The 20,223-nt window shown below is 49.2% G+C and overlaps 1 protein-coding gene across 1 annotated transcript in view; it reads left to right on the top strand.

The window, feature by feature from the left end:
• Positions 1-19,788, top strand: part of RSPH9 (radial spoke head component 9) — a 68,240-nt gene extending 48,452 nt beyond the window's left edge. Inside the window, exon 6 of the mRNA XM_079148520.1 lies at positions 19,647-19,788. The gene's annotated coding sequence lies outside the window, so the exon portion shown is untranslated. The remainder of the gene's footprint in view (positions 1-19,646) is intronic.
• Positions 19,789-20,223: the final 435 nt, after the last annotated feature.

The following is a 20,223-nucleotide window of genomic DNA, read 5'->3' as shown; positions in this document are numbered from 1 at the left end:
ATTAAGAGACTGGGTCTCACTGAGTTGCTTAGGGCTGGCTTTGAACTTGAGATCTTCCTGCCTCAGCCTCCCAAGCTACTGAGATTACAAGTGTGCACCACTGCTGCCGCCCAACCCTTTCTTTTTATAAATTTCTCATCTCAGGTATTTGTTATAGTAATGGAAAGCTGACTAAGTAATCTAGCTACATTTTATTGATTGTTTTTAAATGCTCAGGACTGTGTAGACTTAATCACTTAATTTTTACAGGTACCTCTCAAGTGGCAACTGTTCTCTCCAACTATTTTGTGGATGAAGAAATTGAGGCTCTGGGAAGCCAAGTGATTTGTCCAAGGCCAGGGAAGGCGACAGGGAAAATGAGAACCTGCCCATTCTCTGCATTATGTTGCTGAAGGACATGAAGCTGGGGTCTCAGAGTATGGTGCCCACCCTGTACGCCTGGAAAGGGCAAGCTCTTCCTCTGGCCCTCTGCCATTCCATCAGGCAAAGGTCCTGTCTGCACATTTAATTGATGCCACAAACTTCTTACTGGAAGAAGAGTTAAATCAAACTTCCTGGGACTGGAGCCTAGACATCTGCATTTTTAAAAGCTCCCCAGGTGATTCTATGTGTGATCAGGGTTGAGAACCATTGGGTTAGAAGATGGAAGAAGACGACAGAAGACTGGATGCCCACTTCAGCCTCTTTGTCTTTCCTTGTGATTCCCATCCCTCCTCCCCTCCTAGAGTGGTGTTTGGCCACTGAATGTCTTCAGTCCAAAGACTCTGAATCCCTGGGATGCCTCCTCCTCCCTCTCCCTCAGAAGTTCTGATTGTGGGTGTGCGTCTCATGGATAGGACACAGGGCCCTGCATGTCCCTGGATGGATCTATTGAGACCCGCCAGACCCAAATGAAAATAAGTTGCAGACAGATTTCCCTCATCTCCCCACTGGGGCAAGGGTGTGAGGTGGAGGGCAGAGGTCCGTGCTTGCGTGCTTGTGTGCGTGCGGGCCTGCGTCACCAGAGGGTGGGGAGAGGAGGGAGGGGAGAGTACTCCCCTCCTCAGGGTGGAGCCAGGGAACCCTGTGCCATGCCTGTCCCAGCTTTTGCCTGTAGCTATAGTGTATCTCCTTGTGGTGTCCTGCCCCAAGCCCCAGCCATCCCAGCCCTCAGTCCCCCTGAAATTCTGTTAAATCAATCCAGGTTGGCTTTGAGGCAAGGAGAATTTGCAGGGTGGAAATGCTCTAGGACATCCTGTCTCCAGAGAGCAGCTTGAATGGGGGCACTCTGGGATGAAGGGCTCAGGGAGCTTATCCTGGGGATCTTCCTCTGAGCCAGTCTTGAACCAAGAACTCTAGGATCCTTGTGGAACTAGCGGTCTGCCAGGCAAGTGCCCCCAGGGGTGTGGAGGATGGGTGTGGACAGGAGGAGGCCTGCCTTGGTTAGTGGAGTTGCTGGGTCTGGCCAATGCCTTGCTGATGACCTTGAGCCAGGCACTTCTCGCTGGGCCTCAGCATCTCTGTCATTATAAAGGGTTGGCCCAAATCTCTGGTTCTCAAACTCAGCTGCACATTGGAATTGTCTGGGGAGAATTAAAAAGTACCATTGAGTGAATTTCATCCTCAAGAGACACTGATTTAATTGGTGTAAGTTGTGGGCTGAGTGGCAAGGGTTTCAAAAGATCCACAAGTGATTATAATTTCCAGCTAAATTTGTGCACTGATGTTCTGGATGTGCTTCCAAACCAGTAACATTGTGGCATCAGCAGAATGTGAGGTTTGAGCTGTGCCCTGTCAGCAGAGGGAACCACAGAGAGGCCTCCAGCTGCCCACCTACCTAGCTGCTCTGAGGATGGCAGAGATCAGGGTTTCAGGACCAGCCAGACAGCTCTTGGATCCAGATGAAGTTTATTGCCTCATTGGTTCTCCAATCGAGGTCTACAATGACGTTCTTGCTAAAGTTGAGGTAGTTTACAAAGTTATAGGTTAAGTACGAGTCAGTACCCTTCCTCCTCCTCCTCCTCCTCCTCCTCCTTTTTCTTCTTCTTCTTTTTGGTACCAGAGGTTGAACTCTGGGGTGCTTAACCACTAGGCCACATCCCCATCCCTTTTTTGTATTTTATTTACAGACACAATCTCACGCAGTTGCTTAGTGCCTCGCTAAATTGCTGAGGCTGACTTTGAACTCACGATCTTGTGACCCTCCTGCCTCAGCCTCCTGAGTCGCTGAGATTACAGGCATGTGCCACCATGCATGGCAGAATTATTATTTAAAAAAAAATACAATAATAGCTAGGCTCAGGGGCACGTGCCTGTAATCCCAGTGACTCAGGAGGTTGAAGCAGGAGGATCACAGGTTGGAGGCCAGCCTCAGCAATTTAGTGAGACCCTGCCTCAAAATAAAAAATAGAAAAGACTGAAGATGTAGCTCAGTGGTAGAGAGTCTCTGAATTCAATCTCTGGTACCACATACTAAAAAAGAAAAAAATAATAACAACATGTATGACTATATCCTGGAGTAGGACATAAAGTTTGCATATATTTGAAACTAAAAGATAAGCTGTTAAAGAAATTTGGCCACCATTTTAGGAGACCTGAGCCTGAAGATGGGGTGGAGTATAGTACTCCCCTGACTTGGGTATAAGTTTGAGGAAAATGCTGGAGAGGTCCTACGTCAGTCAGTGCACGCGGATCAGTGGGGAGAAGATGCATTCGTACAGGGAGGCTTCCTGGCAGAAGACTCTTCGAGAGGATCTTGAGGAATGGGAGGTAGGAGGGGATGACCAGGGTCTCTATAGACCCCACAATAGGAATGCAATCCCAGACAATCTTTCTTGCCTTTGGCTTGTGAATTCAAGAAAGTCCCCAAAGATCCCTCCATCCTCCAGCACATACTTCACATCCTTGAGGCTGACCTGGCCTTCAGTCTTTCTGCCTGGGGCCGCTGAGTCCAAGATGACCACAACAAACCGCTCTATCTTCCCCTGACTTCATTGACCTGCAGTTGAGTCACTGTTGCAGAGGTAGCCACCCGCCACCCAGGCAAGGGAATGGTCCCATCGTCCCAGATTCCTGCCATTTTCTCTTACCCACTTACTCCGTTCCCCAGGCCAGAGGTAGGCCCCTGAGGTGCAAGGCCAGGAGCAGGCTGGGGAAGGGAAAACATGTCTCCCTTCTCCTGCATAAGGTCCTCCTGGCGGCTCTTACCTATCGCCTCCTGCCTCTAGGACACCAAGGGACATGGCTGTTAAGAGATTGGGCACAACCCAAAGAGACCAGGAAGAGCACGAGCGGGGGATGCTGAGGATTCAAGCCTTTGTCCTCCTCTCAGAGAGGAGGTCATGAGCCCTAGGGCCCTCCTGCTCCTTAGCAGAGTGACTGTTCTTTCTCTTTGGTAACTGATCATGCTCTGAGACACTGAACTTTGTCTCTAAGCATGACGACTGATCCTTGCTCCTGACCTTCATCCTACCCCAGGGAGGTGGCCCAGGGTGGTTACAGCATGAACTGTTGCAAGATTCACTACTTATTCTAAGAGCCTAGCTGGTGCCTGGCACATTTGCAGGGGTTTAGGAAGCAGAGTGGGCCCTCTGCATTCCTGGGTCCTGCCAAATCCACGGTTCCACATCAGCACATTCAACTAAGGAGCGAAGATACTAATAAATAAATCAATGAGTAAATAGCACCTGTGCTAAATGCACACTTTTTATTCCTTGTCATTATACCCTTTACATTGTGTTGGGTATTATAAATAACCTAGAGATGATTTAAAGCATGCAGGAGGACTGTGTTTTATATAAAGGACTTCAGCACCCAAGGAGTTTGGTTTCAGGGGTCCTAGAACCAATTTCCTGGCAGATCCTGAAGGATGATGATTGCATTTATTGAATAAACAAAAGGAGCTAGAGGACCTGGTTTTGAGCCCTTGTGGTATATGCTATGGGGTTTTTGTTTGCTTTATTTTTCCTTCTGTAAAATGGGTTTGGCAATAGAATCTCTTCATAAAATTTCTTTTAAAATTTTTAAAAATTTGTTCCTTTTAGATAAACATGACAGTAGAGTCTATTTTGACATATTATACATACATGGAGTATAACTTCCCATTCTTGTGGTTGTGCATGATGTGGAGTTTCACTGGCTGTGTATTCATACATGAACATAGGAAAGTTATGTCCTATTCATTCTACTGTCTTTTCTATTCCCATCCTCCTTCCCTTCCCTTCATTCCCCTTTGTCTAATCCAATGAACTTCTATTCTTCCCTCCCCGCCTTCCCCCTTATTGTGTGTGAGCATCTGCATATCAGAGATATGATTTTGGGGGATTGGCTTATTTGACTTAGCATGACAGTCTCCAGTTTCATCGATTTACAGGCAAATGCCATAATTTCATTCTTCTTTATGGCTGAGTAATATTCCACTGTGTATATATACCACATTTCCTTTACCCATTCATATATTGAAGGGCACTTAGGTTGGTTCCATAGTTTAGCTATTGTGAAATGAGCTGCTGTAAACATTGATGTGACTGTGTCACTGTAGTATGCTGATTTTAACTTCTTTGGTTATATACTGAAAAGTGGGATAACTGAGTCAAATAGTGGTTCCATTCTAAATTTTCTGAGGAATCTCCATACTGCTTTCCATAGTGGTTTCAATAATCTGTAGTCCCACCAGCAATGTATCCTTGATAGGATATCTAATGTTAAGCCTGGCTAGTTCGCAGATACACTAGGTACTCAGTAAGCCTTCGCTGTCATCTTAAACCTGTAACTTTGTTTTCCGGGGCTGGCTTCTGGCAGGCTCTCTCTTTTTCTTCTCTGAGCTCCTGCCGGGGTCCCAGCTGAGAGAAGTGAGTGGAGCAAACATCACACACACACCCTGGGGCTTAGGACAGGATGCTGACCAGCCACCAGGGGTCTTCTTCTTTTTACTCCCCTAACATGCCTGTGGTGGAATATGGTTCAGACACTTGAAGACGGTGGCTGTGAGGAGGCCAGGCCCCAGGCAGCCAGCACAGTGCGAAGGGCAGGAGGGGCCTGTGGATGGCAAGATTGACTAAGGCGGCCCAGCTCCCCCCTTTGATCCTTCTTCTCCCTGCTAGCATAGTCTGTCTAAACCAGAAAGAAGACAATGTTGCTCCCTTGCCGCTGATCCTCAAGAGTCATCTTGTCTCTGGTAGCATAGTCCAGGGCCCTGCAGGGGCCTCTGTGACGTGGCTCCTGGCCTTTTCTCTTCTCTCTTGGTCTTGCCTGTGGCTGCTGCTCTTGGGTCGTACACGCTAGTCACCACATGACCTTAAGTTTCTCAACTGGCTACTGTCTGGAAAGTTCCACCCGCCCTGAAGGTTTAGCTCAGATGTTCCCTCCGTGAAGACATCCATTGGGCCCACACATCCTCTTTCCACCCAGCTCGCTGGTAAGGATCTTTATTGGGCTTACAAGTCCAAGTGCCATTTTCTCCACTAGGTGGGTAATTTTTTGAGGGGCTTGTGTCATGTAGGGCATGGAGCTTAGCAGAGCTCAATGAAAACTTGTGGAAAGAAGAGTGAACGAATGAATAAATGAATTTCCTGGAGTGTGTATTCACTAGTATAAATCAAAGCAGAGGGTTGTTGTACCCTGAGGGGACACTGGACTCATTGAATTGGGCCAGGGTTTCTGTGTACACACACTTAAAAGTAGGGGCAGTGGAGAGGGGACAGGTCACTCTGGGCTGGGGTTGGAGGTTTTTGGAGCTGGAAAGCCCACTCTCGTCCCCTGCTTGCTACCCATCCAGCCCCTTTGGAGCCTTTGTTGGGCAGGGATATGGGGTCAGAACAACATTTGTCCTTCTGCAGGAGCTGTGGTGCTTCCTGCTGTTAACCTCTGGCCTCAGTTGCTGCTCTAAACCAGACCTACTGAGGGACTTAGATCCCTGCCCTCAGGGTTCTCAGCTCAGAGGAGAGACTCAAGAAGTGGTGAAGGCCCTGGAAGGTGATCTTGTCCAGACCACTACAGCAAGCAGGTCTGGTCTGGGAATGGTCTGCCCTTTCCTCAAAAAAAAAAAAAAAAAAAAAAAACTCCAGAGAGGGTCCAGAGAGGGAGCCTCCTTGAGGCCCTTCTTCCTACTTCTCAGCTCCAGCTCTGTCTGACTGTCTGAGCTGGACTCTTCTCTGTTGCTTGTTAGCTATGTGATGTCAGGGGAGTTCCTTAGTCACTCTGTGCCTTAGTTTCCTCATCTGTACAACACAGATAATAACTTGTTTGGGGTTGTCGTGATTAAATGAGCTAATGTATGGAAAGCACTTGGTGGGGGAAGTGACTGGCAAGGGGTCAGATGCTTGGTAAGTGTGAACTTTTGTTACCTTCCTGCTCTGCTTCTGATCTGGCCTAGGTTCCACCCTCTGGCTTGTCTCTCCTTGTCCTCACACTTGCCTCCCCAAACAGATTCCATCTGGTAAACATGTGCTAGGGGGCCTCTGCTCTCAAGAGGTTCACAGTCAGCCGAGTGCAGTGGTGCAAGCTGTAATCTCAGGAGGCTGAGGTAGGAGGCTCACAAACTCAAAGCCTGCCTCAGCAATTTAGGAAGACCCTGTCTCAAAATAAAGAAATAAAAAGGGCTGGGGATGTGGCTCAGTGGTTAAGAGCTCATGGGTTCAGTCCCTGGTACAAAAACAAAACAAAAAAAAAAAAAAAACAAAACCACACACCCTACCGTGGCAGGCATGGAACAGACTAAAAAAAACCACTTAGTCCAGAAGCTGCCTCCACTCTTGCTTTCTAGGGATGTGTCATGGTTCATCCTGGGGAAATGATTCTCCTGTGAGGAAATCACAGTGATGGGCCCTCAGAGTGAAAGAGGCAAGGTCAGAATAAGTGACAATGAGATAAAGATAGAGCGAAAGTTTTGCATAACATGAGCTGTGAGGAAACTGGCATCTCTGAGCCAGTGACAGAGAGGGATACAGGGAAAGTCCTCATGAGAGGGCCAGTGCTTGAGAACTACTAAGGAAATGTCTGGGCAGAATCAAATTTTATTTTGATTTAAAAAATATTATTTTTTGTTAGTAGGTAATATTTTTTCCTATCTCAAACATTTAAGTATGATAAAAAGCCTCCCTCCACCCCTCCTCAGCAGCTAAGGTGACCCCAATTTCTTATGTGGCTTCCCAGATGTATTCTATGTACATATAGCAACCCCCTTCCCACATCTCCCTCTTTCTTTTGCTATTGTCTTCGTGGTTGGTGATGGGGATCAAATGCAGGGCCTCGCACGTGCTGGGCAAGCTTCTCCCACTGAGCTGTTCCCAGTCCTCCCCCTTTTTCCAGCAAACATGTCATTCATGGTATCCTGCATCCAGCTTTGTACTCTTTCGGGACTCGCTTGTCTTTGTATTCACTAGCGGACACCCCAGGAGCTTCCTCATTACTTTCTCCTGTTCCATTGTCTACATGTGCCGGGGACACACCCAGATTCCTACTGTTTCAACTTGACATTGGACTTGCTTCCTGTTCTGTGCTGTGATTTCTTACCGCACACCTGAAACTTCAGAAAGGTTTGCCGCACAGGTGTATTTTAAGAGCAGATCACAACAGCGCAGAGACTTTCAAAGAGGAATAGGAGCTCCCTGCTCCAGGCTGTCCTCAGAGATACTGGGAAGGGCTCTGCGCTTTCCCGTGTGTGGGTGGGGTGCAAGCCTCCCATTGGATGTTATAGAAAAGCATAGGTCAAGGAGACCCAAAGTCAAGGAGACCTGAGGACAAAAAGACATCCAGGTTTGAGATGCCTGCGTTACCCAAATAATGGCTATATATTGTACAGAAATAGAAAGGCAGACCAGTATGAAAGCACTGGCAGAATCCCAAGGTCATAGAATGCCAGAGCTGGAAGGACCTCAGAGGCCACTGAACAATCCTCCACACAGTCGTAATAGTATAAGGAGTTAATATTAATTGAGCTCTTCGTCTGGGCCATACTCCATTCTGAGTGCTTTATATCTTAGTCCATTTAATTTTTATGCTGTCCTCTGAGATGCCTATTTATTTATTTATTCTCCATGCCGGAGATGGAATCCAAGGCCTCATACAGGCTGAACACTCTGCCACACATCTGCACCTCCAGCCTGAGTCACCCTATTTTAGGTAAGGGGACTGAGACGCAAAGAGGATGCAGAACATGCCTAACTTCTCACCACTGTGAGTGAGGGGCTGGGGTCACCCAGGAGTCTGTCTGGAGCCCATGCCCTTCACCGCCTCACATTCTGCCTCTGCACACGGAAGGGGGCTGAGCCCAGAGGGCAAGGCACTCAGCACACTGGTGGCAGGGTCAGGGTTAGAACAGGTCCCTTCAGGCCCTCCTTCTGGGACACTGCTTCAGTTTGCCTGAGGGGTGGGAAGGGAAGGAGGTGGTAGCAAGGATGTAGCTTTGTAGGGGTGAACAGAAAAGTTGTGAGTGGTTCTGGGTGGTGGCACGGGCAGCTGGGGCCTTTGGGTCAATGTGTGGAACATCTGGTAGTGCAGGCTGATCTGGGGGTGCCTTTAAGACCCCTGACTCAGGAGATGTGCCTGATTCTCAATGTTCTCCCCAACTGTGGTTTGTCCACTTGGTGGTTTTTCTGTGGCCTGAACTAATTCCTTGTCCTGTCCAACAAGCTTGCCAGGCCTCTCCTGGCCCACCTGTCATGGAGCATCACTTTACCATATGAACATGACCCGCGGTGTTTCAGGAGCAGGGAAGGCACTTGCTCAGAAGAGCAAAGAAACCACATGCAAGTCCTCTTGGGGACTGGGCTGATGACTTCAGGACCTGCTTTTGACTCTTCCAGAATGATACTTCCAACCATGGTCCCAGTTGGGCTGCAGAGAGCCCCACCTTGCTGTCCACCACCCGTGGTCACAGCCCACAGGTCACCCCTGTACTGCAGGTCTGAGCCCACACAGGTGGGTCCGATTGAGAGATGCCTGGCTCTATTGGAGACTGTGGAATGGGACAGAGTATCCAGTCCCTCTTTGTGCCCACTGTGCTGGGCTGCCACCACACTCTGTACACCCTTCCATGGCTCCACTCATGTTGGACCTGCCTAGGGACTGTGAGCAACTCCAGGCTGGCACAGCACCTGGCACATAGTAGGCATCATTTAAGAGCAAGCCCATCAGCCTGCCATTCTCTGTCTTGGAAGCACGAAGCACGCTATATATCCTTCTCTGTTCTCTAGCCCAAGTCCTCCCTCCTTGACTCCCAAGAGCTAGTGGATCTCTCCAGACATTTTTTTTGACAGTTTTATTGAGATAAAATTCACATTCCACACAATCCACCCACTTAAAGTGTTCCATTTGATGGTTTTAGTACATTCGCAGGGCCGTGTCACTGTCCCTGCTATCTGTTTTTGAGCCTTCTCCTCCCTGGGCCCTCTTTTGGCAGCATCCATCCTCCTCAACTTGCAAACACCCACAGGTCTCCCTCAGCTAAGAAACAGCCTCCCCTGACCCCGCGCTGACTTGGGCCATTGTGCAATCTGGTTCTTCTGTGACTAAACCACTTGAACGAGCGCTTCACACCCACTGCCTTCATTTGCTCAGATTCAATAAACATTTTTAAAAAGCATCTATGAAGTACGATGCCAGATCATCTCATTTAAGTACGATCATCTCATTTAAGTACTCTGAGGTGGGGATTATTTTCTCTATTAGAGGTGAGAAATCCAAGGCAGAGAGAAAGCCACCTGCCCAGGAGGCAAGGATTTGAGCCCAGGTCAGTGTATGTCCAGAGTCAGTGATTTGCTGTGCCACAATTGTCCTTATGGCAAATCCTGCTGGGAGGTCTGACCGTTGATCCTCTTCTCTCTTCACTTCTGGATGCTCCCCGGACTCCACCACACCTCAAGTGACCTTTCTGTTCCAACCAGATGGGTGCCCTCTAGACTTGGTCTGTTCTTTTCAGGGCTGTGCTGAAACTATCCCTTACGCCCAGAGTCCTTTCCTTCCTCTGTCCTACCTTGGTCTGTCTGAAAATCCCCACCCCCAGCTCAGATCTGCTTTTCCAGCGAGAGTTCCCTGCGTCCTTGAGCATACCTGCTGGTGAGGCCTATGGCTGGTTTTGTTCCTTGTCCAACATCTTGGTCTCGTTATGGAAACCACAAGTACAGTTTCAATTCTCTAGGGCCCTAGAACCACACTGGTATTCCGTAACCCCCATCTTCCTGTGTTACGAATGGAGCAAATGCTCAGTATGTATTTCACATGAAAGCAAAGGAAAGAAGGTAGGAGGGAGGACACGGAAGGAAGGAAAGAGAGAGGGGAGGGAGGGAGAGAACTGTCTAAGGCTAATGGTGAGGGTCCCAGGAGACATGGATGTGAAGGCGTTTTTGCAAACATGAAACCTCTTAAGGGTGGGATAAGACTGGTCTCTCAGCAGGGGCCTCCCATATGCTGTCTGCTCAATTACGTCTGCATCAGTCCTAAGGCCCTCCCTCCTCTACACACCCGCCCTGGAGGTGGGGGAGGGGGTCCTTGTGGTCAAGCAGGGGAGGTGGTTGGGAGTGGTGAGTTCCGAAGGTCCAGACAACAGGATTTCCTGATGGGAGTCTCCGCTGTTAGAAGAATGGAGTGGCTCTGAATGGCGATGGGAAAGCTCTGGGCAAAACGCTTTTAAAGGAGAAGCACAGCACAGAAGGTGTGTTTTTGGACATGCTGAGTTTGAGGCATCTGGTAGACATGCAGGTGAAGCTAACACCTAGGTGACTGACCCTTCAGGTCTGGGACCCTTGATAGTGTGCTGGGCTGCTGGGCTCTTTGCAAGGCCAGTGGTTGCTGTCCCCACAGACTGGGATTGTGCTTTGTATGAAGGGTCTCTTTCTGAAGCTTGGCTTCCTCATTTGTAAGTCTAATATAACAATACTCATTTTGGGGGTCACTGAGCATGTGTGGGCTGTTGAATGAGATAGTAGTCATAAAGCGCCTGGCACAAAGTTAAGCACTTGATAAATGGTGGTTAAAAACAATTGTTGTGGGCCTGGGGTTGTGACTCAGTGGTAGAGCGCTCGCCTAGCATGTGTGAGGCCCTGGATTCAATCCTCAGCACCATATAAAAATAAAATAAAGGCATTGTGTCCACCTACAACTAAAATAAAATATTAAACAAAACAAAACAAAACAAACAAACAAAACGTCAATTGCTGTATGCAGTCAAACCTGTAATCCCAGCAACTCAGGAAGCTGAGGCAGAAGGATTGCAAGTTCAAGGCCAAAGTCCAACCTGAACAATTTAGGGAGACCCTGTTTCAAAATAAAAAAATAAAAAGGACTGGAGATGTAGTTCAGGGGTAAAGCACCCCTGGGTTCAATCCCCAGTGCTGCAAAAACCACAAACAAACAAAAAACCAAAGCACCACCATCAAAGGTGTTAAGGCGTGTGGATTAGGGAGGAGGGAGGAGGGCCTGAAGCCTGAGGATGTGATTTCACTGTTCCAGGGACTCCAGCTTGTGGGAGGACAGGAAGGAGAAACTTGTGAAAGTGGGTATAGGTGCCACCAAGTTGCAGGTGATGGAGCAGTTCCTTGGGTTAGGGCTGAGCAGTGATTCTGAGTATTCCAGCCAGGAGGAGGAGAGGGTGGCTATCTGGGGTCACAGCCTTTGCAATAATCCCTGTAGGAGATTTTAGCCAGTCCTTCATTTGTTAATGCTGCATCTTCTTGGAAGAGAATCCAGGAGTGCCTGGGCTTTTCTCTCACAGCTTGATGTATATCGAGTCTAATGAATGTTAACATTTGTCCTTTGCTCCATATTTATAAAAATAGTAGCTTTTCAGAATAATGATGAAACTTACATGTGATAGTGTATAAAGAGGCATCTTTGCAGCAGTGATGACGGTTAAACCCCAGGATGACTGACTTCAGAGATATCCAATCACCTCCCTGAGGCCAGGGGTAAGGAGGCCATTGGTGGAGGGAGATTTGGGGCCATGGAAGTTGGCAGGAGCTGCCAGTTCCTGTGGGGAGGTGGTGGTGTTCAATAAGCTTGGAAGTGAGGCGGCAGAGCTGGGTAGAGAGGTGGGTAGCTCAGGCTGTAGGGAAGGCATACCTTTGAGAGTAGGTCTGGAGTGAGGCCAGTGTGCCATGGGCAAAAGCTAGAGTGAGACTCCAGCAGGTGGAGCAGGGAGTGGAGCCAGGGGAAGATGGCTTGTAGCTTCCTGATGCTCTCAGCAGGAGGAAGCCCATGTTTTGGGGCCTGGACCAGACCACATTTCCCAGAAGCCTCTTGGCAGTCTTGCCAGGGAGGTAGGGGTCTCCCAATCTCACAGATGAGATTTTTAGGCCTGGAGAGGCTGAGGATCTTTCTCAAGGTCACTGAGACCAACAGTGATGGAGTCAGGATCATGACCTAGCTCAGCTCAACTACAAAGGATGCCCCCTTTCTACTACACCACACGGTCACTGTGACCCTAGGCAACAGGGGGATGGACAATATCAGATGACCTCTTGAAGATCTTTTACAGCAGAAACATTCTCTCCATCTCTGCTCCTCCGTCTCGCTGCCTCCTCCCCCTCTTCCCCTCTCATTACTCAACCCATAGTAACCCCATGGCTATCTGCAGGGCTGGGGGAGGAGACCAGCTTTTCTGGGTGACAGCTGTGGTTATTCAGATTAACCCTGTGCGACCTGCCCAGCTCCCTCCCTTTCCACTGGTTTGGTGGTGAGGAACCCCCACCCCTGTCCCCACAGGCAGCTGCTGACTGAGGGGCACTTCCCAGAATTAGCCACCGCAAACAGCTGGCTCCAGGAGGGGGGCAGAGGAGGCTAACAGCTTCCAGATGTGCCAAGGCAAAAGCGCCTCCGGAGACTCAGTTTCAATGGTCTCCTCCTGTGACTGAGAGGCTGGGATGGGCTGACCCTAGCATCCGGGACTTCAGAATCACAGAGGCAGCCAGGCAGAACTTTCCTTGCAAACTGCATGTAAATTTGTGTTGTGCCTTGTGAGGGAGACCTCCATGCTGCACCTGCAGGGGCCCCTGGGAAAACCCCTGCACCACAGCTGCTCTCTGTGACCTAGGCTCAGTCCGAACCGCCCATAACGATATTAATATTAATACTAACACTAGTACTATCTACCATGTTTACTCTGCCAGAGCATGCTGATTTAGACGACAGGGTCTGGATTCATGGTGCTTGGAAAAAAAATCCCTACTCAGCCACTTACTTTTTCTGGAACCTGAAATGCTTAGCTCCTTTAGCTGTGAAATGGTTTCTATTTCCTAAAGTTATTATTAGGTTTAAATGAAATAATCAATACAAAGTGCTTAACAAGGTGCCTGGCTCGTAGTAAGTCGTTGTCATTTAGAGAGTACCTCTGTTCTTTCAGACGCGATGTGATTTTGTCCTTGCAAATCCAAAAATTAACTATATTAAGTATCCTCATTCCTCTCCCCCCAATACTAGGGATTAAACTCAGGGCCTTAAAGGCAATATAGCTCTACCATTGAGCTACATCCCCAGCCCTTTAGAAGTTTTTTGAGATAGGATCTAAGTTGCTGAGGTTGACCTTGAACTTACACTGTTCCTCAGCCTTAGCCTCCTGAGTAGCTGGTAGTAGGTGTGCGCCAGAGGCTCAGAGAGTTATTACCTGTCCAGGTTTCCACAGGTGTTAAATGTAGGGCTTTCACTTAAACCTATGCAGAATGGGCTCTAAAGTCCCTCCTCGTATGTTTCTTTACCACATTCTCATCCTTGGTAAAGGACCTGTGGCGTCTGAGACTTCATTTCCTGTCTTGTTTATCTGAGGAGAGGCCTGATTCAGAATGGGCAATAGCTTGGGGTTCAGAAGGGCCCTGGAAAGAGAAGGCAAGTACTTTAGAGGAGATACAAGGGACAGGAGAGTGCAGGAACACGATGGAGCAAGGGACAGGGTATCCACATGTTGGAAGGAGTTCAGGTTGTCCTAGGGTGCCCTGAAAGAGTATCCAAAGCCTGTACGAGCAGATCTGCAGCACCGGCTAAATGCTCTTTCTCTAGGTGTGTTTCTTGCATTGCCAGCTGATGCTCCTCTTCTGCACGTCTTCTCCTTGGCTGGGGCGGGTGGTGGAGGGTCTCCAGAATTCCCCTTTGTGGGATGGGGAGGACAGGAGACCAGGAGGAGGAGAACCAAGGGTGAGGGGACCGGAGCCAGCCAGCAGGGAGGCCAGCCATTGGCCCAGCTCCCAGGGCCTGGGCCTGAGCAGGGAGCTGCCTGCCCCACACCATTCCCTCCCCCTGCCCCCCAGGGCTCCTTGGCTGCTGAACTTGCCAGCTGGACCCCCGCCAAACCAAACAGCTGCCAGGGGGAGAGGAAGAAGCATTTCCGAGCAGAGAGGCCCCTATGGGCTCTGGCTGAAGCCTAGAATCCCCCTTTCTCACCGCCAAGTGAAGAGGGAATCTGAGCTCATGCACGCATGGTGCTGCAGAGCTGGGCACTGGCCAGGGGCCTGGGACACTGCAGGGGTTGGGTGTGGGTCTCAGAGCAGTTTGGACAGGGCTGCGGTTGTGCCAGGTGATAGGGGGTTGAGAAATCAAGTTTGGTTTACTCAGATTGTGGGGGGGGATAGAATGAATTTTATAGTGGTCCCTCAAAATTTATGTCCACCTGGAATCTGAGACTGTGACCTTATTTAGAAATAGGTCTTTTCAGATATAATGAAAGTAAGGATTAAGATGAAATCATATTGGATTAGGGTAGATCTTAAATCCAGTGCAAGTCCCTGTAAGAAACAGAAAGGAACACAGAGACACAGAGGAAGGTCATGTGAAGACTCAGGTGAAGACAGAGGCAGGGACCAGCCTCCAGAAGTCGGAAGAGAACTCGGCTCTGCTGATTCCTTAATTTTAGACTTCTGGTCTTCAGAGTTGTGACAGAACACATTTCTGTTGTCTTAAGCCACAAAGTTTGTGATGATTTGTTACAGTAGCTCTAGAAAGTGAATGCATGGAGACACGCGGCAAAGGAGGTGGGCTGGGAGAGTGGGTAGGTGGGGCTTGATAAGAAAACCCTGGAAGCGGAATGAAAAATATCTAACACTTCTTATGCCACTTTTCTGTACCAGGCCTTTCTAAGGATATTTATTTCAGTCCTCACAATAACTTTGCCAATAAGAATTATGATTCCTGTTTTATGGTAGGATCAGACCTACCAAGTGTAGTGCATTTAGATGGGATCCCATTGTAGGATCCCCCGCCTCCTGAGCCGGGTCTCTGTCCACCTTCCTCAAGGGAAGCCTCAGCAGATTCTAGGCCAGACGATACTTGCTGCGAGTTGGAGGATAGTCTGAAGTCCCAGACGGGAACATATTATGCCTTGCTGGGGAACAGGGTAGGGGTGGTTACTCCCATTGCTCTGAGAGCCTTCTGTGCCGAATGCCCTGGACACTCTTTAATCAACACAGTGTTCCTGTAGTCCTCGGGGTCATGGCTGATGGTCTGTTCAAGCTTAGAGAAGGAGAGGAGACACCCCTACTCACTTGATTTCCACTACCTCAACCACCACTACCTCCACTACCATCACCATCTCTATCCCCTCTACCAGCTCATCACCACTGCTACCACTTCACCTCTATCACCTCCATCTCTAATATCACCATCATAATCACTTCCACCATTACCACCATCACCACCACAATCACCATCACCATCACCACCATGATCACCAATACCATCACCAACACCACCACCATCACCACCACAATCACCAATACCATCACCAATACCACCACCATCACCGCCACAATCACCATCACCATCACCACCACAATCACCAATACCATCACCAATACCACCACCATCACCAACACAATCACCAATACCATCACCAATACCACCACCATCACCAACACAATCACCAATACCACCACCATCACCAACACAATCACCAATACCATCACCAACACCATTACCAACACCACCACCATCACCAACACAATCACCAATACCATCACCAACACCACCACCATCACCACCACAATCACCAACACCATCACCAACACCACCACAATCACCATCACCAACACAATCACCAATACCGTCACCAACACCACCACCATCACCACCACAATCACCATCACCACCACAATCACCAACACCATCACCAACACCACCACAATCACCAACACCATCACCAACACCATCACCAACACAATCACCAACACCAACACCATCACCAACACAATCACCATCACCAACACCATCACCAATACCATCACCACCACAATCACCAATACCATCACCAATACCACCACCATCAACGCCACAATCACCATCACCATCACCACCACAATCACCAATACCATCACCAACACCACCACAATCACCAACACCATCACCAATACCACCACCATCACCAACACAATCACCAATACCATCACCAATACCACCACCATCACCAACACAATCACCAATACCATCACCAACACCACCACCATCACCACCACAATCACCAACACCATCACCAACACCACCACAATCACCATCACCAACACAATCACCAATACCATCACCAACACCACCACCATCACCACCACAATCACCATCACCACCATAATCACCAACACCATCACCAACACCACCACAATCACCAACACCATCACCACCATGATCACCAATACCATCACCAACACCACCACCATCACCACCATGATCACCAACACCACCACCATCACCACCACAATCACCATCACCACCATAATCACCAACACCAACACCATCACCACCACAATCACCATCACCATCACCACCATGATCACCAATACCATCACCAACATCACCACCATCACCACCACAATCACCATCACCACCACAATCACCAACACCATCACCACCACAGTCACCATCACCAACACCATCACCGCCACAATCACTGCCACAATCACCATCACTAACATGTGTCATCACCATCACCACCACAATCACCATCATTATCACCACCACCATCACTATGGAATTGTGGCAAGGTTAATAGCAGATGGGTTACTTAGGGGAGATCATGTTGGGGTAGCTGAGCAGAATTGAGCAGGGGGAGGAGGAGCTGGGATGTCTGGTAGTAGAGGACTGACCGCCCTGGTCCAGCCTTCTTGGGAGGGGAGGTGGGCCCGCCTGACTGGAGTAAACATGTAGTGGGACACACTGTCTTGTGGATGTGCATTTGGGTGGGTGGAGGTTATTTGAGCAACATTGTCCTGGCCATGACTGACTTGTGGTGGTCTCGGGGGGATGAGGATTTTGGCGGGTCCCCGGCTGCTGGCTGCCTGCCTGGCTTGGTCATGGCAGTGAGGTCATGAGAGTGGCTGTACTGGGAGTACTGGGGAGTGGGGAGAGAGCAGGGGGCCCGCCCTGGCTGAGTTGGGAGGAAGGCCTCTCTCCCCTGGCTGACTCTACCACTGGATGAGGTAAGCACCCTCCATCCTCCAGCCCCTCCCCCTGCCTGCCTCCTAGGCTCCAGGGTTGCGGGCTGTCTGCCAAGGGCTCTGGGCTTCCCTTCCTAGGACACACCTTGCATGTCAGATCAGCCACCTGAGGGAACATAGAAACCAGAGGCTCGGATCAGGGCTGGGGAGGAAATTGACTAGCAGAGGGGATGTCTTATGTCTCCACTCAGCTGGGCAGCTCTCCCTCTATCTAGGTCAAATGTGCTTGTGGTGTGTGGCTGAGGACGGCACAGTGTTCCAGAAGGTCAGGCCGCAGCAGCTTCCCTTGCCCTTTCCCTGCAATCCCAGCTACCTCCACTGTCTTTAAGGACTGGGGACTGGCCAACTTTGTGAATAGCCTCTCAATCCTTCCAAACCTCTAAGCTGCCTGGATGCCTGGCTAATCCTACCCCCTAGGATCGCACTTGAGAGCTACGGGAAGTGGGAAACAATACTATCATGGGATATGTTTATCTCTGCATCAGGCGTGAGAGCCGGGCAGACAGGCTGGCGACTGGAGGGGCTGAGGGCCCACTGAGTCCGGAGACAGGAGGTTGGAGGGTGGGGTCACTGACAGCCTGGGGAGGGGGCCCTGGATTCCACCCACACTCTGGGAAATGCAAATCTTGCTACTGCAAATCACTCCTCAGGGGAGGGCCTTCTGCTGATTTAAGACACAGAGGGCTTTGATGCTATGCAATAGTGACAGCTTGTGTTTATTGAGCACATACTATATAATCAAACCTTTACCAAGCACTTTGTATGTATCCACTCATTTAATTTCCCCAACATTGCTACAAGGTTAGCACCATTACTATTGTCTATATTTTTTTCATTGAGGAAACTGAAGTACAAAGAGGCTGGGACTTTTCCTGAAGGTTATACTGTGGATGAGATAGGATTAGTACCCAGCTTATTGGGCCACAGGGTTGTGCTCTTCACTCCATTGTGAAGTGAGGGTGAATATCCTCCTCTGAGACTGAGAGCTTCCATTCCAAACCTGCAGCTCTTTCTTCCCCAGAGACCGTACCTTGTGTGGCAAATGGCACTGAAATGGGAGCCAGGAACCTCTTGTTCCTCTAGCTTGTTCTACAGCTGAGGGCAAATCTTTGTTCTTTCTGGACTCAATTTCTTCATCCACCCTGTGTATATTTTGGACTGATTCTATGGTCTCTGAAGGCTCTTCCAGCCTGACATCTGAAGTTTAGCTAGCCCAACTTGGAACTACTTCTGTATGAGGGGCATCCCTGAGATCCACATGGTCCCTGGGAATCATTCAGGTTGGGGTGGTAGGGTAGAAGACAATGGCCCAGAAGACTGTGGTGGACCTGGACAGCTCTTGTGTGGCCCTGTGGTGGCAGCCTCTTAGGTTGTGCTCTCTCAGGTGGAGTAGCTGCCTGACATGGTGATGCTTGCCTATAATTCTACCTATGTGGGAGGCTAAGGCAGAAGGTTCTCTAGTTGGAGGCCAACCTCAACAACTTAGCAATACTGTGTCTTATACTAAAAACTAAAAAGGTATGGGGATGTAGCTCAGTGATAAAGCATCCCTGTGTTCAATCATCAGTACCAATAATAATAATAATAATAATAATAATAATAATAATAAAAGCAGCAGCTAAGGATGGCACTGATTAGAGCCAATAGCCAATTGTGGTCACTCACCTATAGTTATAGTTCCCCCTGGATGTTGGGGTGCTGCAGGGAAAGGGTCTCCTGGGATATGGTTCCCACTGGCCCTGGACTCACCTGGCCTTTCCTGACTGGGCCTCTACTCCCTCATTGCTAGTGGCTGGCGGGTCAGACCTGATCTGTAGCCCCGACTGTCCTCCATCTCACTTTCCCTCCAGCCCCTCAGGTCACCCAGTGGGCAGCAAGTATTTCAAATGATCCTCCTTGCCCTACCAAGCCCTTTCTTCCTCTCCAAGCTGCGGCCAGATGGCATTTTGCTTTACCTAGTGGACATTTGCTAAATGCCGACTTTGTACCAGGTACATGGAAGTACGAGAAGACAAAGCTGGGTAAATTTCAATTCCTGCCCTCAGGTGCTCACAGCCTAGTGGGGACCAACCTGGCCAGGCCCTCAATCTTACCCTCCATGCTTCAGTGCTTTGGAAGGTCACTGAGGTGGAGAGAAGAGGCGAAGGTGGGAATCTCAGGGTCTGAAGGTCAGAGAAGGCCTGGGGCACACACATGGCTGCCAGTGGGAGCTAGAGAGAGCAGCGCCTGGAAGGTCACGTGACCTCGTGGCTTCTCTCTTGCCAGCTCCTCAGCTACCGAGTGGGAGAAAGATGGTGGCATCATCTTCTTCTTTGCTAGAGGTGACTTCCAGCAGGACAATAGTCTGTTTGCTGAACTGGAATTCTGGGGCCTGTTGCTGCCAATTTGTCTGTGGTAAATAGATAATCCAAGAACTTTGGGAAAAAGAGGAGCACAAAGATACAGAGGTTGGGACAGAGAGAGGGGAGGGCAAATTTCCATGTGGATAAGACTCCAATGGAGAAGCTGGTGTGTCTGAAGTGGGGGTCTGGTTGGGTCACTGTGTTATGTACAGCAACTATAAGGACTTGATCTGGTCAATGAAGAATACAGTAATCTCTCTCTCTCTCTCTCTCTCTCTCTCTCTGTATTGGGGATTGAATCCATGGGTGTTTTACCACTGAGCTACAGATCCAGTCTTTTTAATTTTTAAAATTATGAGACAGGGTCTTGCTAAAATGTCCAAGCTTTCCTGGAACTTGGGATCCTCCTGCCTCAGCTTCCTGAGTTGCTTAGATTACAGGTGCATGCCACCATGCTTGGCTCAGTCATCTCATTTAAAATGGGAAGTTCCCAGATCCTC

The sequence above is a fragment of the Sciurus vulgaris genome, assembly GCF_902686455.1.
Source record: "Sciurus vulgaris genome assembly, chromosome: 7".
Lineage (NCBI taxonomy): Eukaryota > Metazoa > Chordata > Mammalia > Rodentia > Sciuridae > Sciurus > Sciurus vulgaris.
This window is presented reverse-complemented; position numbering and strand designations above follow the sequence as displayed.